The sequence below is a fragment of the Hibiscus syriacus genome, unplaced genomic scaffold (genome assembly GCF_006381635.1).
Source record: "Hibiscus syriacus cultivar Baekdansim isolate YM2019G1 unplaced genomic scaffold, ASM638163v2 tig00006396_pilon, whole genome shotgun sequence".
Taxonomy (NCBI): Eukaryota; Viridiplantae; Streptophyta; class Magnoliopsida; order Malvales; family Malvaceae; genus Hibiscus; species Hibiscus syriacus.
The window spans coordinates 31,834-55,989 of record NW_024062095.1 but is presented as its reverse complement, the minus strand read 5'-3'; the positions used below and the strand labels follow the sequence as shown (position 1 = coordinate 55,989).

General features: G+C 37.8%; 1 pseudogene; it reads right to left on the bottom strand.

Annotated features, from left to right (window-relative positions):
- Positions 1-170: 170 nt before the first annotated feature.
- On the bottom strand, positions 171-21,043 carry LOC120200665 (annotated as a pseudogene).
- Positions 21,044-24,156: the final 3,113 nt, after the last annotated feature.

Genomic DNA, 24,156 nt, shown 5'->3' with positions numbered 1-24,156 from the left:
TCTTCCTGTCTGTACAAGTTTCCTCACACAAAATTTGGCTCCAAGTTTCCTGTCTTCTTCATTTACCACTGCATTTGTTTGGTTACCAAGTAACCCAACAACAATAAGTCAGCTTACTGACCCCAGAAATCCCACGGTTGATTATTACTTTTTCATCTGGTTTCTCATCATCACTTAGTTGCAACTCTTTGTAGTGCTTGTTTGATCGCCCTGATGGTGCAGTGGCCGCTCCTCGAAACTGTCGAAAAAGAAAAAATGACAGGTTATCTTAGGAGTAGAACAACAAAGAACCATGTACTCTGTTAAAACGAGCCTAATCGAACAAACCTTAGATTTCAGGGTTAATGTAACGAGATTGTCGAGAGTGCTTGATTGAACCATGTGTGCATCCAGTAGGTTGTTTATAGCTTCCATGAAATCCAACAAGAAGAGTTCCCTTGAAGGACAGTTTATTTCAATTACAACTTCCAGTTCTTTTATTCTTACTTTCACTTGGGGTGAAAGGCCATCTTTTGGAGTACCCCTATTTAATTCCGAACCGGTTTCATGGAGGCTTTCATCGATGTCACAAGCCTTCCTCTTGTTTACCCGAAACTTCTTTCTCCTGTTTTCATAGTTATCTGATGTCTGCTCCACCACATCCAGGGAATTCCTTCTAGGACTTGGTTTAAATTCCATTGAATTCTTGCAAGATTCCAACTCTTCTATCCTTGCTTCTAGATCTTTCAAGTACTTAATTGTATCCTTGAGAATTGATTCTTTGTCGATCTGTGAAAACAAGCAAGATGTTTTCAAAAACTAGTCGGATCAAACAAAGAAAATGTGTATGTATGTGCATGTTCATGTCAGAGTGGATTTCTAGATAACATATAGTGTGGATGAAAGTCGACTAACCTCACTGATGGAAGGAACTATTGACCCGAGGAACCGAAATTTCGCCACCTCCCTTCTTCTCTCCGGTAAAACACATCTGTCGAAACGATTTTTTCTTAAAAGGTGAAAATGTGAGATTTTAAAAAAACCACATTAATTTTTGAATTATTCTCTTTCAAATGATTAATTTAAAAACAAAGGTGATTTGAAAACCTCTCGTTTCGAAAAAAAAATTCAGATTTCCTTTATGATCGAAAAAATATAGTTCAAAGAGTCGCCACCAATCTTTGATTAGGGTGTGATTAGGCACCCAAAAATGTTTGTTATTTTAAATAAAAATTAATTTTTATTAAAACAACAAATTGAGGTCTGCGTTACCAAAATCCGAGTTCGGGAGTCGGTTACGTGTGGGGAAGGATTAGCACCCCCACAACGCCCTAAATCGGTACCTAATCGATTAATTAACGTTTTTGCAATGAACTTTACAAATTCGAAATTAATTTGAATTTTGATCCCATAAAACAAAAATGTAAAATTAAAAACATTCAAGAACACTCAAATGAATTAAATTACAATTACCAAGCCATTTTAGAAAGATAAAGAATGTTCGATTATTTACAAATATCGAGACCAGATCTTAAAGATATAACAACCTTTTCTCAATATATTTAAATAAACGAACATTTCTTTTTCTCTCATTCCCAAATTTTAGGTGATGAATCAATTTTTTTGGTTTCACTTTCGGGATACACTTTTAATTTAAAATCATTAAAAGCGGACCTCAAATCAGTTATGACTGCCCACTTAAAATAATTTTAAATTAAAAGGATATTACCCTTAATCCAATTATGTAATATGTCGAGTTATGCAAATGAAGCTATCATACAATTTATAAAAAGTATGTCATACCAAAAATTAATTATGCAAAATTTAAAAATAACATAAAACATGACATGCGGAAAAAAAAAATTTATATACATACGTTTTAATATTTATGACCAAAATTAAAAAAGCATGAAATACAAAGATCAAATTAATTAAGAAAAACAACATATTGGACTTAAAGACTAAAACGCCAATTAACCAAAATTACATGCTAAATGCGAAGACAAACAAAAAAGAAAAAAAAATAACATAAACTGATGACTAAAAAAGAGACACTTACAAATATGAAAATCAAATTAAAAACATGGAAATCCCAATTTAGTGATTAAAATTAAATGAACGAAACAATGGATAACTAAATTAAAAAAAAACAGAAAAGATTATATTCAATCACTAAGATATAACATGAAAAGAATTACGAGCCAAATGTATAAGTAAATGGAAAATAAATATACTAGTGTCCAGGACTAAATTCAAATGTTCATGAAATAAAAAGACAGAATTAAAACATAAAAGATTCGAATTCAGGACCAAAATGCATGACCTTGAAAGTGGATCGGCTCACTTTGTGGATAACCCACACATGAAATGGGTACTCTAAACACCTAAACGACGTCGCTTTATCCCTGTTAATTAAAACCTAAGATTTAACCTACAAATTAAGCCTTCTTTCTGTTAAGCTCAACCCCTACAACGCCGCAATGCTCCCTCCCTGCGCAGTTCTCACCTCTAACTCACAAACCCACACAGCCATCTCTCGACCACTCATCTCCTTGAACCACCGTGATAGTCACCGACGATGAAGCACCCGAACCGACCTAATGAGCCTAGACCTCTCTAGCCCTCAACCAAAACGAACGACCAACACCACCTATGGACTCCGACGAGGACCAGAACCGGCGAGATAAGCTAAGTTGAACCTTTCTTTTAACTTTTCTTCTGATTTTGCTTCTAGTCTAAACAAAATTTCAAAACGTATGAAACTAACATGACTCGGTGTTAAACCCATCTCAGACCATGAACTCGAGAGCTTCGGACCCTAAACATCAAAGAAAAATGAACCAAACGGGACAGAAACCCAACCTTGACGCAGCAAAACCGACCTTGACAATCAATCAAAACAGGACCAGAGGTAAATCTTACCGTCTATTTCTATTTTCCTTATCCTTATTTTGTTTCTTTTTTTTTGTTTAGAAATAAAAACACTCATACAAATTACTAGAAATTGAAATAAAGAGAGAATATACCAAAAGAATGGCTCTTTGCTTGTTATTGCTTTCCTGAAAAACGACGATTCCTCCCCTCTGTTACAATGCTTGGCCTTGTAATAAAGAAATATTGTTTTCCCTGTTTTCCTTTTTTTGTTCTATCGTGTAGTAAAAAGATGGTCTACCCTCCCCTCCTAATGCTCTCTAACTCTATTTGTCTGTGTAATTTCTCTGCCCTGTTTTCTTTTTTTGATCCCTTTCTTTTTTTTGATCCCTCCCCTTTTTTCTGTGTGTAATCCTTTGATTTATTCCTCTGGTGGTTAATTCCCAAAAACTGAACCCTTTACAGTTTTTCCTTACCCCAGTATCGTGCTCCTTAACTACCAATAATGGCTCTCACTTTTTGTTAACTGCCTTCTCACGTTTATTTCTGGTTTTAACTCCCCAGAACTGCTTTCATTTGAAAATGGTAAAGGCCCCAGACAAATTAAACATCTACAGCTGCCCCTCTTTGCTCATTGTTGTATAACAAGAATAGGGCAAAGATCAAAAGATGATCGAATTTGTCTGGTCATGAGAACATTACGTCAGGATAAATGAGACTTGAAACATCTTCAAATGACGAGCCTGCTCCCTATTCCTTCAGGAAGTATAAGACTCGAACAATCTTCATAAAATGTGTCTGCTCTCTATTCATTCAGAGAGTATAAGACTTGAATAATCTTCAATAAAACGGGTCCGCTCTCTATTCCTTCAGAGAGTATAGAACTCGAAAAATCTTCAATAAACAGGTCCGCTCCCTATTCTTTCAGAGAGTATAGGACTCAATCTTTAACAAACGTGTTCGCTCCCTATCCGTTCAGGGAGTATAGAACTCGATCTTCAACGAACTTGTCCGCTCTCTATTCATTCAGAGAGTATAGGACTCAATCTTCAACAAACTTGTCCGCTCCCTATTCATTCAGAGAGTATAGGACTCAATCTTCAACAAACTTGTCCGCTCCCTATTCATTCAGAGAGTATAGGACTCAATCTTCAACAAACTTGTCCGCTCCCTATTCATTCAGAGAGTATAGGACTCAATCTTCAACAAAATTGTCCGTTCCCTATTCATTCAGAGAGTATAGGACTCAATCTTCAACAAAATTGTCCGCTCCCTATTCATTCAGAGAGTATAGGACTCAATCTTCAACAAAATTGTTTGCTTCACTACTCTTTCGTGAAGGCTTATAGATGATTTGCTTCAAAAGGTCAAACCAGTTATCTTCATCTCAATGCTTTCATATCTTCAATCTTCAACTATCCCTGGGAAACCTGTAGATATTTAAGCCATCATGCGATTATGAATGCCATGATCCTACTCATGCCTAAAATGTATGCAATTATGCAATTCAATGCGTTTTCTTTTTTGAAGGAACTCTATCTCCTTTTAATCTTGATGGAACTCGGCTTCATCTTGGGCACAGAACGTTTGACCAGTTCACCCCGGCTAACAATCTCAATTCCATATTTCTCAGCTTAATAGGACCTTGACTCCTTTTTTTCTTGAAACCCGCCAGTATCCATGACCAACTTCTTGATTAATGGTAACCTCATTGGGTCATCTTTTAATGGCTGAGATTTTCTTTGAATTTGAGGATTTTAATCTCCCATAGCCACACAAGCTTACATGTTTAAACCATTGTCAACTTCAGAATACCTGCATTTTCCAAAACCTTTTGCACAATAATACAAAATGATCTCATGTACTTCAAGTTAAGCCATATGTTTTAACCTTTCAAAATAAGATGTTTGCAAAAGGGAAATTATCAAGAAAAGACATCTCTTTATTTATATAAATACAGAAAATTTTAGGCAACTAAATGGCAAACTTTTAACTGGAAACAGTAAAAGAACAAAAGAGTAGGCGTCTTCAAATATCAATAATGCAAATGCTTTTGAACTGGCACGCCGTTAGAATGTCTCGAGTGTAGCTTCTGTCAAAAGGATCTCCAAAATTGTGATACTTATGAGTATGAAGCTACTTCTAAACTCCCAAATCTCTATCATTGGATGCCCTAAACCAGTATTGAATCTCATGTGCATTCAATATCTCTCCTGGTTATTTCAACCGAGACTCATTAATCTTTAGTCTCATCCCTGATCACCAACTCTTATTGTTACTATCCATATCAGGAGCTCTTTCCACTTCCAAAATTGATTCAGAACCTCCACCATGCGCGAATTCTGAATTTCAAATTCAACTCAAGTCGCCCTTTGCGGGTTTTCAACTTGAGACCTCATTTGGTTCCAAGACGCCCTTTTTGGGTTTTCATCTTGAACCCTCCTTTTATTTCTCTTTTTCTTCCATTTTCCATTTTTTCTCTTTTTTTTTTCTTTTCGTTTTTTCCATCATTTTTTTTCATTTTTTCTTCTTTTCTCTTTTATTTCTTCTTCAAGCAAAATATCTCTTAACAGCGTCGGAATTCACTGGATATGGCAATTCTGATCCGTCCATTTCAGTTAGGACTAGAGCTCCCCCTGAAAAGGCCTTCTTGACAACATAAGGTCCTTTCCAATTGGGCATCCATTTTCCTCTGAAATCCTTCTGAATAGGCAAAATCCTTTTAAGCACCAAATCTCCCTCATGGAATTCTCGAAGGCGAACTTTCTTACCATGTGCCCGTATCATACGTTTTTGGTACATCTGACCATGACAAATAGCTTTCAATCTCTTTTCTTCAATCAAATTCAATTGGTCATACCTAGCTTGAACCCATTCTGCCTCATCAAGCTTTACCTCTGACAAAATCCGAAGTGAGGGAATTTCCACCTCAATAGGTAAGACAGCCTCCATCCCATAAACCAAAGAAAACGGAGTTGCCCCAGTTGAAGTCCGTACTGAAGTTCGATAAGCAAACAGAGCAAATGGCAACTTCTCATGCCAGTCCTTATAGGTCTCAGTCATTTTCTCTATGAGCCTTTTGATGTTCTTATTGGCCGCCTCTACTGCCCCATTCATCTTTGGGCGGTAAGTGGTGGAATTATGATGCTTTATTTTGAACTGTTTACAGACCGAGTCCATCATCTTATTATTTAAATTCAACGCATTATCGGAGATAATCCTCTCTGGTAAACCATATCTACAAATGATCTCCTTCTTCAAAAATTTGCATATTGTAGACTGGGTAACATGTGCATAAGAAGCCGTTTCTACCCACTTGGTGAAATAATCTATGGCTACCAGAATGAAGCGATGACCATTTGAAGCTTTAGGCGAAATTTGTCCAATAACATCCATGCCCCACATTGAGAATGGCCACGGAGCTGTCATTACGTGCAACGGATGAGGAGGAGTATGTATCCTATCTCCATAAATCTGACACTTGTGACATTTTCGGGCATAATTGATACAATCTGTTTCCATAGTTGACCAATAATACCCAAATCTCATAATCTGCCTAGCCATAACATGCCCATTAGCATGGGTACCACATATTCCCTCATGCACTTCTTCAAGAATCAATTTGGCTTCTTTCGCGTCCACACATCTTAACAAGACCTGATCCAGACTTTTCTTGTATAGAGTCTCACCATCAAGCACATACCCTGATGCCATTCTTCTAATGGTTCTCTTATCATTCTCAGTGGCCTGTTCTGGATAACTCTGATACCTTATATATTGCGAGATATCATAATACCAGGGGTTTCCATCTTCTTCCTCTTCAATATTAAAACAATGGGCTGGATACTCATAAGCCTTCATTTCAATGGGCATCATAATTGAATGCTCGTTCATCTTAAAAGCTGCTGCCAGTGTGGCTAAGGCATCTACCATTTGATTCTCTTCTCTGGGGAGGTAATTGAAAGTTACTTCTTCAAATTCTTCAACAAGTTCCATAACCAACTTACGGTATTCTACAAGCTTGGGATCTTTTGTTTCCCATTCTCCTCTGAGCTGGTATATTACCAAAGCTGAATCACCATACACTTTGAGCATCTTTACTTTGCGTTCAACAGCAGCTCTAAGACCCAGAACACAAGCTTCATACTCGGCCATATTGTTTGTACAATCAAAATTAAGCCGACTGGTAAATGGATAATGCTCTCCCTCTGGTGAGACCAAAATTGCCCCGATTCCATGTCCCAAGGCATTTGAAGCACCATCGAAGTTCAACTTCCAATATTTGTTAGTGGATGCCACTGCTTCTTCTACCGAAATAGCCATTAAATCTTCATCTGGGAAATCAAAACTCAACGACTCATATTCTTCCGAAGCCCTGCTTGCAATGAATTCCGCTATAGCACTTCCTTTAATTGCCGTCTGGTTTACATACTAGATGTCAAACTCGGACAATAAGATCTGCCAACGAGCTAATCTTCCAGATAATGCAGGCACACCCATTAGATATTTCAAGGGATCAAGCTTGGATATAAGCCAAGTAATATGATACAACATATATTGCCTAAGCCTTCGGGTAGCCCATACTAAAGCGCAACACAACTTTTCAATGGGTGAGTATCTTGTCTCACATTCAGTGAACTTCTTGCTGAGATAATAGATAGCCCTTTCTTTCTTCTCAGTCTGGTCACGTTGCCCCAGCACACACCCCATTGAATTTTCATAAACCGACAAATACAGAATCAAGGGTTTGCCTGAGATGGGTGGCGCTAAAATTGGAGTGCTCGACAAATATCTCTTCACTGTTTCAAAAGCTCTTTGACAGTCTTCATTCCATTCTCCTGAGTTATTCTTACGAAGAAGGCGGAATATGGGATCACACTTTTCAGTCAGCTGTGAAATAAACCGAGCTATATAATTCAATCTCCCCAAAAATCCTCTGACTTCTTTTTGTGTTCGTGGGGCTGGCAAGTCTTGAATAGCCTTTACTTTATCTGGGTCTATTTCAATTCCTTTTTGGCTTACTATGAATCCCAATAACTTCCCAGATATCACCCCAAAAGTACATTTATTTGGATTGAGTTTTAACTGACATCTTCTTAGTCTTTTAAAAAGCTTTCTCAAATTCCCAATATGTTCTTCCTCTGTCTTAGCTTTGACAATCATATCATCGACATAAACTTCTATCTCTTTATGCATCATGTCGTGAAATAACGTCACCATGGCCCTTTGATATGTTGCTCCTGCATTCTTCAGTCCAAACGGCATTACTTTATAACAAAACGTTCCCCACATGGTAACGAACGTTGTTTTTTCCATATCTTCAGGGTTCATCTTAATTTGATTATAGCCAGAGAAACCATCCATAAAAGAGAACAAAGAATTTCCAGCAGTATTATCCACTAGCGTATCTATATGTGGCAAAGGAAAATTATCCTTTGGACTGGCTCGGTTGAGATCTCTGTAGTCAACGCACATTCGAACTTTCCCATCCTTCTTCGGTACTGGGACAATATTCGCCACCCATTCAGGATATTTAGCCACTTTAAGAAACCCATCATCAAATTGTTTCTTCACTCCCTCTTTAATCTTAAGCAGCATCTCATGTCTCATTCTTCTCAGTTTTTGCTGTACCGGTTTACATTCAGGCTTTATTGGCAGTTTGTGAACAACCAACTCTGTATCTAAACCCGGCATATCTTCGTATGACCAAGCAAACACATTCTTGTATTCTTGAAGCAATTCTATCAAATCTTGTCGACCTCCAACTGACAGAGTGGTACCGATCTTTACTTCTCTCTTATCCTCATCCGTCCCCAAATTCAAAATCTCAGTAGGCTCTTTATGAGGCAGAATCTACTTATCTTCATTCTCCACCATTTTCAGCAATTCAGAAGGTAGTTCATATCTCTCATCATCATCACAATCTTCGATTTCCCCTTGACATATAGGCTTCTCGAAATCAATCTCCGGGTCAGAATCATTGGCATTCATATTATTGATATCTGAGCTCCTGAAAAAATAATGAAAGAGAAGATATATATACATATATACATATGGGAGGATCTTTTCCCATATAAATAAATAGAAAGAAATAAATACATACATATATACAACAAAGAATGAATGAATGATATGAATGGGAAAATGTTTGCCATTTGGAACTAACAGAATGCATCTTTTATTGAAAGCAAGAAAAAACAAACAGCTTAACCCTTTACATAAAATCACCTATTGCCCCAGGGTATGAACAACAGGGAGAAAGTTCCAGTGCATTACTCTGTAACAGATTTGTAAACTACAGGCAGTTCTTCCGCGGTCCAATTGTTCACACGAAGCCCGGTGGTGCAGGATAAATGCCCATAGCTCTCATTTCCTCGGATTCATCATCAGTTATAACATTAATGCCTAAATCTCCCAAGGCATTCTCAACCATCGTCTCAGTATTCCTTGAATCCCCTTGAAACATATGCCCCCCAAACATGAAAATGCTACTCAACGGCGGGAAGGTCATGGGTTCCCAGCTAAGGTCTTCACCAGCCAATCTGGCTTTTCTGATTTCTTGGCCCTTCTTAATTCCCCTCATCTTATCTCTCGAAGTTGGCTGATATCCCAAACCAAATCGATCTTTTTTAGTAATAGGGCATATGGGATTCACCGGTTCTTGCAACTGTAGACCTAGCCCCTTTCCAACTTTCGCTCCTCTTCCAATAGTCAATTTAAGCCCCATCTTGGTACAGTTTGACAATCGAGGCTTTGGTACCTTCCTGCCCTCGGCCACAAACGTAGCATTGACAAACTCCAACGATCTAAAAGAACACTCGACCGCTTGCTCATCCACTTCAATGTACGGAGCAGTAGTAGAAACAGAAGCAATAATGTCCTCTTCAGCATGAATACATACCAACCTTCCATCAATCACAAATTTCAGTCTCTGGTGTAATGTGGACGGAACTGCACCGGCCTGATGAATCCAAGGCCTTCCCAACAAACAATTGTATGTAGGCATAATGTCCATTACGAGAAATTCCACTTCATAAGTTGCTGGACCAATATTCAGAGGAACATCAATTTTGCCCAACACTTCTCTTTTAGTCCCATCGAAAGCTCGAACCACACTTTGACAGGTTCTCATAAGTGTACTATCTAATGGAAGCTTCTTTAGAGTCACTAAGGGCATCACATTCAAAGCTGAACCATTATCAACCAAGACCCGGGACAACACATGCCCTTTACATTTAACTGTGATGTGCAAAGCCTTCTGACTACCAATCATCCCAGAAGGGATCTCATCCTCAGAAAAAGATAAAAAATTATCAGCTTGTATATTAGAAACTAACCGATCCAACTTTTCAATGGGCAACTCTTTCGGAACAAAAGTCTGGTTCAAAACCTTTAACAGAGCATTCCTGTGGGCCTCTGAACTCAAAAGTAATGATAAAACAGAAATGCGGGCAGGCAACTTGTGTAACTGTTCCACAACACTGTACTCACTGTGCTTCAGAAACTTTAAAAATTCTACCGCTTCACTCTCGGTTACTGGTTCATTGATAACAGGCTTATCCTCTTCTATCTGCACATCAACTTTTTTCCCCTTATCAACTACAACCTTCTTCTCAGACTCTTTAGGTGGATTAAGAGAATAACACCTACCACTTCTAGTAAAGCGTCCCACCTCATCTACTTCCTCATTCTCTTTTGTTACATCTCCCATCTGGCAATCATATCTCCAAGGCACTTGTTTATTATCCCGATATGGGAATGGAGATGGAGGTGTAATAACTACTTTCGGGGCTACCTTCTCAACAAATCGATTTTTGGGTGTAATAATTAGAGGACAACTGGCATTGTATACCCCTTTAGACGATCCTTCGGAAGCGCAAACTTCCACTTCCTCTTCTTCAGCAATCTCTCTAAAGAACTCAATTTCTTTACTGTCCATCATGTCTTGTACCAAAGATAGGAAGTCAGGACATTGCTGAATATTGTGTCCCTCACTGTTATGATACAGACATACTTCTCCACTGTTAACCTGTTCACCCATCAAACTGGGCTTCAACAATCCTACTTTGACCATCTGGCACCACACCCAACTCATGGGTGATACCACCTCACTAACATTTTTTGCAATTCTCTTTCCTTTCTCTTCAGTAATCGCGTTAACTCCTGCCCCTGCATGACTTGGCAACGGATTCTGAGCTATATTTGGCTGCTCACTGTCACCAAAGTTGATGACATTCCTCGTTCTCAAAGCTTGGACAACCTTCTTAAAAGCAGTACAATTCTCAATGGAATGCCCAGGGTTCCCTGCATGGTACTCACACTGAGCACTAGCATCATACCATTTTGGAAAAGGAGGTTGCATTGGTGTCACGTGATACGGCGAAACCACATGCCGATCATACAAAATCTGAAATAATTCCTTATAAGTCATCGGGATGGGGTCAAATTGAGGCCTCTCTCTCCTCTGGTCCCTTACCCCTTGTCTATTGTCATTTTGTGTTGACGACCCTGCTCCTTGAGGACGGGAAACAGTGATGTTATTAGAATCGTACTGCCTCACATTACTGACTTCGTTTTCTTTTTCCTCGTTGGTGGCCTCTTACTAGACTCTCCTCCCTCGAGCTTCCCACTCTTAACATCCATTTCAATCATTTCTCCTGCCGTAACTACATCAGCAAAACTTCGATAAGGATTACCGATAAGATGCGAGAAAAAAGGAGCCTTTAAGGTGTTGACAAAAAGCATATTTGTTTCCTCCTCTTCCAATGGCGGGTGGACTTGCACTGCTACATCTCTCCATCTTTGAGCATATTGTCTAAAACTCTCGTTAGACATCTTTTCCATTCCTTGCAACATCATCCTATTGGGCCTAACATCTTTCACATGTTTGTATTGCTCAAGAAAGGACTTAGCCAAGTCTTTCCACGATTTAATATTAGCTCTACTCAGCTGGTTATACCATCGGATTGCCGAGCCAGTTAAGCTTTCCTGAAAGCAGTGTATCAACAATTGATCGTCCCCTATGTATCCGGTCATCTTCCTACAAAACATTGTGATATGTGCAGAGGGGCACCTGGTACCATCAAACTTTTCAAAGTCAGGAACTTTAAACTTTGGAGGCAAGACCAGATCAGGAACTAGACTTAACTCCTTTGCGTCAAATCCATAGACACTGGTATCTTCCTTCATGGCTCTGACCTCTCTTTCTAACTGCTTCCATTTCTCTTCCAACAGATTGTTTTGATCCTTCTTGGCTTCTTCATCAAGGTCTGGAACTTGATGATATTGATGTTCTCCCTGATATGAACTAGATCCAGGCTGTACGTTTACAGAAGCACCGACTGGATTAATGTGCACCTTCCCGACATGAACATGGGTCACTTGAACATTCTGAGATTGTTCTGGGGTTAACCCTGGATGATGAAGTGGGTCTTCAGTTACACCTTCTGGTATAGGGCTTTTCCCATGTTATGGATTTCTTCCTTCCAACATACTCGCAAACTTGGCAAACATCTCCTTTTGGGCATTCATCATATCTTCTTGCATTTTCTTGATATTATCTTGTAACTCCGACTGAGCCTTCTCAATTTGGGCAAGTTTGTCTTCCATAACTTTCTTCCTGGTTTTGTAGATATACTTGGGATTTTCCAGTATTACTCTGTCACAGAGTCATTTTGTTATCGCTGATATTTATTAATGAATATGAAACATATGATTATGAATGAATAAATTGCGATGCAAAAATTAAATGCATTAAAAAAATGCATATGCAAAATGCAGGGTGTTGATCTTGGAACGACTCCTTAGAACAACTCTTTATATTAGAACGACGTTCAAGTACAAAGTTGAAACATATCACAAATAAATCTGCACCATCTCTCCTATTTCTTGTACGTGTGCTAGCAACTCCACGATCTTCTGGTTTTCTTCAGCCTCGGGATCCAGTTCTTCAGTCACATCAGCAGCTTCCTCAGATAGAATGACCAAATACTGAGCTATTCCCCGCGCGTGGTTTAGGTAACAAGCAATAAAATCCTCTATTTGCTTAACTCTTGCCTGAGCTCGCTCCCACCGAAAACGCCACTGTATATCCCCCTCATAGGGAACTATCGATAGCTCACTTGCTTGCCTCTGAAAATCTTGAACCATGGCTTCAAGCTCGTTCACTTGTTTTTTCAGACTTTCAACCTCCCCCTGGCTCGAGCTACCTTCCTTGTTTCGGTATCGTCGTAATGCAGTCTCTAAACTTGAAATTTTCCCCTTCAACTTCTCATTCTGGGCTTGATTCTCTTGTAACCGCTGCTCTAAAGAATCATTTTCCTTCGATAAAATCTTAACTTGGTGCCTGCTTTGCTTGAGCTCTTCTTGACTCTCTCCGGCTACTCTTTTGAGGCTCGCCACCTCTTGCCTCAATTCAACAGACTTACTCGAGCTAGAGCCTGTCTGAGCTTTTACCATTCGCTGATAAGTTGACCGAAGATCGTCAAAATCCAGTCGAAGTTGCTTCTCTACTTTTTCAATTCGATCTGCTCTACTCTTCTGAATGTCAATCTCCAATCCCTTTTGATACACTTCATCTTCTAGCTTCTGTAAAGTCATTCTCCATTGTCTCCGTTCTGCTTCGAAATCGCGCTTGGCTAACTCTAATGGAGATGGCACCACTCTCAACTGTTCCTCCACCGGCTGAATATTTTCTGGATTCACCATCGGAATATTGTCATTTACTCGACTGCTTCTCCACTGCTCGTACTCTTGAGATAACTCGAGATCATAAGTGAACAGATTCACACGACGAGTTTGCTTCCAAGCCTCAGCAACCCCTTTAACTTTAACCTTATACTGATCTCATTTGAAGGCAAAATCCGATCCTACCAAGTCCCACGTGGCTGGGATGAACTGCCTCGATCCATACTGTCTAGAAACTAGTAGCGGAGCATACCCAACAGAACCCCATATACCTGGTAAAGGAACCCAATCTCGCTCTCCACATCGGTAAAGTATATCCGAAGGGGTATTCCACGAAGCTCGCCACAAAATATCTCCATCTCTGATATCCTTGAAGATGACCATCCATTTTTCTTCAGTAAAACCCCCAGGCCACTCTTTAGCAAGAAAATCCTTCAAAGGTGAGAAACCGTCTAGAAATACTCGTCCTGGTGCTCTTTCAACATGTTTAAAATGATTCAGAATCCACACTAGCAGCAAAGGCGCACATCCTATAAAGCGTCCTTCTCCCTCGCGCCTACAAGAACTCAAAGACCGAAACGTCTCAGCTAGAATAGCTGAAACATGATCCACGTGCTTGTCTAATCTTTCAAACAGGTCAACAACTGATACGTCTACATATCCTAGCACTTTTGGAAAAATAACAAGCCCATAAATCCCTAAAGCAAACAAGTCAAGCTTCTTTCTTTTATCAGGATGATGAGCAATTACTTCTTTCAGAGCAGCCCAAGAGATGCACTCACTGTCTCCCTTCTTCTTAATGTTTCTGATTACCCAATCTTCACTCATTCCGGTCATCAATAGTAATTTCTTCTTAAATGAAGGAGTGACTGGCAACTTGGTATATATTCTATCTATTTGGGACCTCGGACAACGGACCAATGCTTGATACTCCTCTATTGTTGGTGTCAGATCCACCCTACCAAATGTGAAACAGCTATAAGCCGGATTCCAGAACTGCGCCAATGCTCTAAACAGATTTCAGTCAATAGGAACATCCAGAAGATAGGGAATATCACCGTACAACTGATAAAACATCTCTTTATCGACTGCTTCCCATCTTCCCCATATCTCTCTTAGCTCACTCAGATCATTCTGACGTACGTTGGTGTGAGTGTAACCAAATAACTCCGACACGTATCCAGGCATTACGCTATCTCCATTGGTCAATTGGGACTGTTCCGACCACCTCAGAACATCTGCATTGTCCTCAACCTCTTTCTGAACCGTTCGTTCCATATTACTGGCCTTCTATATGGACATCGACCCCAAATCAACACCATGTAATGGACAATGCAATGCAACACAGAAAAGAAACAAGGCAAAAACAACAAAAGATCGGTTAGTAAACATAAAACAATTAAATCGGGATAATAATTTATTCAAGAATCCTACCCACATGCTGGCTACCCAATCATGCTTTATCAGATCCTACCCAACATGATATCTACCCCCATGCTTTGTTATCCATAAAAAGAAATCCTAACCGCATAATATCTAATTCGCATGCTTATTCAAAAATAAACCTAACCGCATGATATCTAGTTCGCATGCATTTATTCGAAAAAACGAAAATAAATGACTCAAAAAAGCTTTTCCTTGTGTACCCTCCTCACGGGATTCTTAAGGTTCGGGTTTGGTTCAACCTAAGTTCAGGCTCTATGTTCACTATATGCCGGGTTAGGTTCTAAAGTAATAGGTTCTCGAATTGTCCTTGCCGGTGCCCCATTGGGCTGCCGAACCCTCAATCCTGGCCCATCACAGGCTTTAGGGGATCGAGTTCAATTTCGAGGGAACACACCTCCTTATGTCCATGCGGAGGTGATTACCATCACGAGGACCATAAGGCGTGAGCTCCATGAGCGATCCACTATCCCATGCGGAGGTGAAAACCACACGAGGGCATAGTCTCTCACTCCTACTTAAATAGGACGGAGCGGGGTTTTAGCTCATGTTATGACAATGCAGCTGTGCAGTGTGTGAGGAAAAGCGGAAAAAAAAACAACCAATAAAAACACTCAAAATTTCCTAAATTCACATAATTAATCTGAAATCATTAACAAACAGATCAGTACAACTATTTAATTGTCAATCAAATTAAATTAAAGAAATCAAAATACAAACAAAACTTATTAAAAACCAAACAAGGGATCAAAAATCAAATTAAAACGAATTTGTAATTTTCAATTGCAAAGACAATTAATTAATCGACTATCGGCTTGACTCTCTTAAAAAAAGGTCCCCAGCGGAGTCGCCAAGCTGTCGAAACGATTTTTTCTTAAAAGGTGAAAATGTGAGATTTTAAAAAAACCACATTAATTTTTGAATTATTCTCTTTTAAATGATGAATTTAAAAACAAAGGTGATTTGAAAACCTCTCGTTTCAAAAAAAAAATTCAGATTTCCTTTATGATCGAAAAAATATAGTTCAAAGAGTCGCCACCAATCTTTGATTAGGGTGTGATTGGGCACCCAAAAATGTTTGTTATTTTAAATAAAAATTAATTTTTATTAAAACAACAAATTGAGGTCTGCGTTACCAAAATCCGAGTTCGGGAGTCGGTTACGTGTGGGGAAGGATTAGCACCCCCACAACGCCCTAAATCGGTACCTAATCGATTAATTAACGTTTTTGCAATGAACTTTACAAATTCGAAATTAATTTGAATTTTGATCCCATAAAACAAAAATGTAAAATTAAAAACATTCAAGAACACTCAAATGAATTAAATTACAATTACCAAGCCATTTTAGAAAGATAAAGAATGTTCGATTATTTACAAATATCGAGACCAGATCTTAAAGATATAACAACCTTTTCTCAATATATTTAAATAAACGAACATTTCTTTTTCTCTCATTCCCAAATTTTAGGTGATGAATCAATTTTTTTGGTTTCACTTTCGGGATACACTTTTAATTTAAAATCATTAAAAGCGGACCTCAAATCAGTTATGACTGCCCACTTAAATAATTTAAATTAAAAGGATATTACCCTTAATCCAATTATGTAATATGTCGAGTTATGCAAATGAAGCTATCATACAATTTATAAAAAGTATGTCATACCAAAAATTAATTATGCAAAATTTAAAAATAACATAAAACATGACATGCGGAAAAAAAAATTTATATACATACGTTTTAATATTTATGACCAAAATTAAATAAGCATGAAATACAAAGATCAAATTAATTAAGAAAAACAACATATTGGACTTAAAGACTAAAACGCCAATTAACCAAAATTACATGCTAAATGCGAAGACAAACAAAAAAGAAAAAAAAAATAACATAAACTGATGACTAAAAAAGAGACACTTACAAATATGAAAATCAAATTAAAAACATGGAAATCCCAATTTAGTGATTAAAATTAAATGAACGAAACAATGGATAACTAAATTAAAAAAAAACAGAAAAGGTTATATTCAATCACTAAGATATAACATGAAAAGAATTACGAGCCAAATGTATAAGTAAATGGAAAATAAATATACTAGTGTCCAGGACTAAATTCAAATGTTCATGAAATAAAAAGACAGAATTAAAACATAAAAGATTCGAATTCAGGACCAAAATGCATGACCTTGAAAGTGGAACGGCTCACTTTGTGGATAACCCACACATGAAATGGGTACTCTAAACACCTAAACGACGTCGCTTTATCCCTGTTAATTAAAACCTAAGATTTAACCTACAAATTAAGCCTTCTTTCTGTTAAGCTCAACCCCTACAACGCTGCAATGCTCCCTCCCTACGCAGTTCTCACCTCTAACTCACAAACCCACACAGCCATCTCTCGACCACTCATCTCCTTGAACCAACGTGATAGTCACCGACGATGAAGCACCCGAACCGACCTAATGAGCCTAGACCTCTCTAGCCCTCAACCAAAACGAACGACCAACACCACCTATGGACTCCGACGAGGACCAAAACCGGCGAGATAAGCTAAGTTGAACCTTTCTTTTAACTTTTCTTCTGATTTTGCTTCTAGTCTAAACAAAATTTCAAAACGTATGAAACTAACATGACTCGGTGTTAAACCCATCTCAGACCATGAACTCGAGAGCTTCGGACCCTAAACATCAAAGAAAAATGAACCAAACGGGACAGAAACCCAACCTTGACGCAGCAAAACCGACCTTGACAATCAATCAAAACAGGACCAGAGGTAAATCTTACCGTCTATTTCTATTTTCCTTATCCTTATTTTGTTTCTTTTTTTTTGTTTAGAAATAAAAACACTCATACAAATTACTAGAAATTGAAATAAAGAGAGAATATACCAAAAGAATGGCTCTTTGCTTGTTATTGCTTTCCTGAAAAACGACGATTCCTCCCCTCTGTTACAATGCTTGGCCTTGTAATAAAGAAATATTGTTTTCCCTGTTTTCCTTTTTTTGTTCTATCGTGTAGTAAAAAGATGGTCTACCCTCCCCTCCTAATGCTCTCTAACTCTATTTGTCTGTGTAATTTCTCTGCCCTGTTTTCTTTTTTTGATCCCTTTCTTTTTTTTGATCCCTCCCCTTTTTTCTGTGTGTAATCCTTTGATTTATTCCTCTGGTGGTTAATTCCCAAAAACTGAACCCTTTACAGTTTTTCCTTACCCCAGTATCGTGCTCCTTAACTACCAATAATGGCTCTCACTTTTTGTTAACTGCCTTCTCACGTTTATTTCTGGTTTTAACTCCCCAGAACTGCTTTCATTTGAAAATGGTAAAGGCCCCAGACAAATTAAACATCTACAACATCCTATGGCATGAGCATCGTTTTCTTGTTTCCCAAGACAATCTTTTCTTGCACTTCCTTTCAGAGACCTAAATGAATTGCCTTCATGCAATAGAGGCACTGCAAATAGAATCTTTTTAAATATGTTTTGTTGCACCCTTGGTCTATGAAAATTTGCCATCCCTTCTTTCTTCCAACTGATAAAACTAGATTTATAGCCACAGGTATGAAAACTGGAGCTTTCGATCGATCAGTTCGAACTTCTTAGAATTGCAGAAACAGTTCTTTTGTAGTGCAAGTCACTGTCAACTTTGAGATCCAAAGAGCTTAGGAGAATGGTTTAGGCTCACTTGCTTGGGAGAAGAGATTGCAGTTTTTTCCCAAATACTAAAGTCATCATCCATGAAATGCCAACTTTGAACTTGAGAAGCAACACCCTTCTCATCTTCCAACATGGAGGAGTCATCCATCTGGTGATTTTGTTCGACACCATTTGAACACGCGTAAGGCGAACTGATATCGAAATCACCATTGATACTTTCATGAAATTCGTTGAATTTCTCGAATTTGATTTCCTTAGTAGGTGAATAGAGGTTCTCCAAGTCCAACAAATCAACTCTCTCACGGTTGACCTTGGCACATATAGGATCTTTACCTGCATTATGATGGGGAGAGGAAGATTTTTCGGAACAAACCAGCTTCGAGAAGTCCAGCAAGGAAGCTTTAATATGCTGAAGCAGATTCGAATCCTCCAGCACCTCGAGAATTAAGGATCTATGGCTACATTTATCTTTACATAATGAACTCAAATCTCTCAACCGGGATCTAAGAAAGAACTTACTAGTTCAGTCATGCCAAGCTCAATAACACCTCCAAGGTAGGGAAAACATACCACAGTCTGCAAAGCGGAAAATAAGAGTCAACGAATCCACATAGGACAATCAGACGGCTAATCTTACGATAATCTTACCTGAATAGATGCACTCTAAGGGAAATGATGGGCATCAAGTAATGTAAAAAGCAAGTTCACAGGTAAATTATGTCAGCCAATTGTCAATCTTATAATGCAGTTCATATATTGCGTCAGTTTAGGTAAAAAAAATACCACCTTATCAAGCAAGGAACGGCAGAATATTTTACTATATGCATACTGAGCATTGCATAACCACATGGTTTCACCAATTGCAAGTGCTTTTCCCGGAACACTATGTAACAATGTAAAACAAGAACTGATAATAAACTGAACCATGAACAACATACATTAGAGATTTCATTAGTGCTATTACCCTTGTTCAAAATCGAATACGAACTACATGCAAACTAAGTAATATCACTTGGTGTCAGACAAATCCTCATGTGACAATGCGGCTGAAGGACTTTTAGTTTGATCAGTTTCACCTTCCAACAGAGATTCATAGAGCTCCCTCAGTTGTTCACTCCTATGTAGACCTATTTTGTCTGCTTTAAGCTCCAATGCTTGTATTGTCTTCCTTGTCTTGATGTCTCCATTGTAAAAACCATCTCCCCACTGAAGGTTCCTGGTGGATTATCAATCAAAGTTCAAAGAGAAACTTACAAAAATATGGTTAAATTCGATGAATTCTAATGCGAAAAATACCCTTGCTGTGTAGCTGATGAAGACCAGAAGATTGCATAGCTCCATTGGATACTCCTTAAGGTCACTGCAAGTTGTTTCAAGTCTTCTTTGTGGTTCTATGGATTTGCCATGACATTCTTCCAGCAGGATCTTGTGCATACAAATAGTGAGACTTATCTCCTTTAGATCTGTCATAGTCCATCCTAACGCTCTTTTGTGTTGTGACAAAACAATTAACAAACAAAATTCTTGGTTAGGAGTAAGAGCAGAAGAAATAATAACATGTAAAGTTTCATTACTACCCAGGTAAGCATATTTAAAATGTTGTGGCAAGTTCTTTAACTCTAGGGTAGGTACATGTTGTAATGAGGGTTTAGGAGGAACACACTCATCAAAATCAAGAGGTTCAAAGCGTGTACACGGGCTAGCTATGAGAAAGCTAGCCTGTTGCACCTCCAAAGAAAAATCATTGGGCTCCTCGGCACTTTCCTCTTTAGTAAGACTCTCATAATTTTCCTGCTGAATGAAATTGTCATGACAAAACTGATCAGCTTCTCCTGCTATCAATGAATTCACTTCCAAAATGCTTTGACATTATTCAGACTCATCCATGTACTTGAGAGTACGAAAAACATTAACGGTGACACATTGGTTGGCCACTCTCATGGTGAGCTCGCCCTTCTCACAGTCGATAAGAATACTCTCAGTAGCTAGGAAGGGTCTCCCTAGTATTATGGGTGTCGTGGCATCTGCCTCGCAATCAAGTATAATAAAGTCTACTGGGAACAAAAATTTATCCACCCGCACAATGATATCTTCAACTCGCCCCTCAGGACGAACATGGGAGCGGTTGGTTAGTTGTAAAATAAAGGAGGTGAGTCTTGCATTTCCCATTCCAAGCTTCAGGAATATTGACTTTGACATTAAGTTCACACTTGAGTCAAGGTCACATAGTGTCTTCCCAACATAATTTTCTCTTATAGAGCATGGAATGATAAAGCTTCCTGGATCGTTTTGCTTTGGAGACAGCTTGGTCAAGGCATAGTAGTATGCTTTTGTCGTGGCAATGGTCTCGTACTTCTCAAGTTTTCTCTTCTTGGTAATGATCTCTTTAAGAAATTTGGCATATGTAGGCATTTATTCTATAGCTTCAAGAAAAGGAACATTAATGTAGAGCTGGTCGAGAATGTCGACAAACTTCTTGAATTGAATATCATCATTATGCTTCTTCAGCTTTGTGGGAAGGGTAGTGAAGGTTTGACTTCTTTTAATGAAGGGATGAGAACAACATTTGTCGTGAACTTTTTGTTTGCTCCCTCAGTATATTTACTGGATGAACCTTCATCCTTATCCTCAACCACTTGTGTAGATGCTCGTTTTTATCCGGGGCTAGATCGGAGCAGACCCGAAGCTGAGCAATTGAAGGCCCAACTCAAGCCCATGTGAATACTCCCTGGAAAACTAAAAACAGTTATCGGGAGTTAACAAAAAAGAGGATTTCAGTTTTCTTAATCTATCAGGAAGAAACTGTAAAGGAGGTGGAGGGTCGGTTTTTGAAGATTTAACAGAGGAACAGAGGAAAAAAAAGGGGACCATCTTGTAATCAGAAAAAAAAAATTTACTTCTTCATATTACATCCATTTTTCAGCAAATACTAAAGGCACATTTCAGAAGCATTGAATCATCATTCGAAACCATTTACGTTTTTGGTTGTAAATGAAATAGCAATTAAAAGAGAGAGGTGAGTGATTTATTACCTGAGAGTTAGCGGAACTTTCTATAGTAGTAAAGAGATCCCATCACCATAAAATCAGATCGGGAAAGGGGACTTGGCCCTCAATTTTTCGAGAAGCAATAAGCAAAGAAGAAGGATTTGGAGCACATAGAGAGGGAGACTTACGAGTGTTTGTATAGCATAGGGCTTTGAATAGTAAGTGTATATTTGCATGTGGATAACTCTGTGATTGAACTAATCATTGCTCTCGGCTCTGAGCAGACGAATCTCACCTACGAATAGAAATAACAAAGCATAAAAAGATGAGAACGGATCTAAAAACCATATCATAGTACTGTAACTTCATTGCTTCATAGTCATACCTCGGTTTCTCGGGGCTGATTAGTAAGATCGCATAGGGTTCCATTCGTATATTGATGATCATGATACCTGCAAGAGACATGACAACGTTTGGGATAGCTGGTTCAAGCGGGTTTATTGCTGAAAGAGTCACACTTGTTTTTAGTTTAGTGCATTCTAGTCCTTAATTCGTATTTCCTACACCTTTTAATTTTACCTTTATATTTTATGCGCATTATAACGTAGTCCATAAATCAGTGTTTGTATGTTTATAATTTGATCTCTTTATTTTACGCATATTTAATTTCAGTCCTAGATTTTTTGTTATTTATTTTTCGTTGGTTTTAGACATTTGAACTCTATTTTTTTATGTTACTTTTAAGTCCTTAAATATTTAGGATTAGTATTTTAGGAAAATTGCATAAAGACCACTTAGTTTGGGTTATTTAGGTATAGATACCTTTTTTATGCGTGTTGTTTTATTTAAGTCCATGGTTTAATTTTTGATTTGTATGTTTAATTTTATGTGTATTTAAATTTGGTCATTTTTTATATGTACATATATATTTTAATTTATAGTTTAGCATATCATGATTTTACTTTTTTATATTTAGGTCACATGTATATTATATGTAAGTATGCATGGTTAATTTTTAAAAATTAAATGTATGTAAATTTTTTTGTATGTCACATTGTATGCTATTTTTTTAATTTAGTTTAATTAATTTTTGGCATGACATCCTTTTTGAACAATTTGTATGATACCTTCATGTGCATAACTCGACCTATTACATAATCAGACTAAGGGTAATACCCTTTTAATTTAAAATTGTCTTGAGTGGCCTGTCTTAACTGATTAGAGGGTCGTTTTGACGATTTTAAATTAAAAGCGTGTCCCGAAAGTGAAAAAAAATTGATTCGTCACCTAAAATTTTGGGAACGAAAGAAAAGGAAGTGTTCATTTATTTAAATTTATCGAGAAAAGGTTGTTATAGCTTTTAAGATCTGGTCTCGATATTTGTAAATAATCGAACACTCTTTATCTTTCTAAAACAACTCGGTAATGTTAATTGTGCTTTTGAATGTTTTTAAATTTACATATTTGTTTTATGGGATCAAAAATCAAATTAAGTTCGAATTTGTAAAGTTCAAAGCAAAGACATTAATTAATCGACTAAGTACCGTTTTAGGGCGTTGTGGGGGTGTTAATCCTTCCCCGCACGTAACCGACTCCCGAACTTGGATTTTGGTAACACAAACCTTAATTTGTTGTTTTAATTAAAATTAATTTTTTTCTTATTTATTTTATTTAAAATAACAAAATATTTTTGGGTGCCTAATCACACCCTAATCAAAGATTGGTGTCGACTCTTTTGAATAATATGTTTTTAACAAAAAGAGAATTTCAAATTTTTCGAAACGAGAGATTTTTAAATCGCATTTGTTTTTTTTAAATTAAAAATCAATTGAAAAAGGTAAATTAAAAATTAATGTGGTTTTTCAAAATCTCACTTTTTTTAACCTTTTAAAAAAATCGTTTCGACAGCTTGGCGACTCTGCTTGGGATTATTGGACTTTTTTTAGAGAGTCAGACCGATAGTCAATTAATTAATTGTCTTTGCAATTGAAAACTATAAATTCGTTTTAATTTGATTTTTTGATCACTTGTTTGGTTTTTAATAAGTTTTGTTTGTATTTTGATTTTTTCAATTTAATTCGATTAACTAATAAATAGTTGTACTGATTTGTTTGCTAATGGTTTCAGACTGATTGTGTGAATTTAGGAAAGTTGAGTGTTTTTATTGTTTGTTTTTTCGCTTTTCCTCACACACTGCACAACTGCATTATCATGACATGAGATAAAATCCCGCTCCGTCCTAATTAAGTAAGGGTGAGAGACTATGCCCTCGTGTGGTTTTCACATCTGTATGGGATAGTTGATCGCTCCTGGAGCTCACGCCTTATGGTCTTCATGATGGTAATCACCTCCGCATGGACATAAGGAGGTGTGTTCCCTCGAAATTGAACTCGATCCCCTAAAGCCTGTGATGGGCCAGGATTGAGGGTTCGGTAGCCCAAGGGGGCACCGACAAGGACAATTCGAGAACCTATTACTTTATAACCTAACCCGACATATAGTGAACGTAGAGCCTGAACTTAGGTTGAACCAAACCCG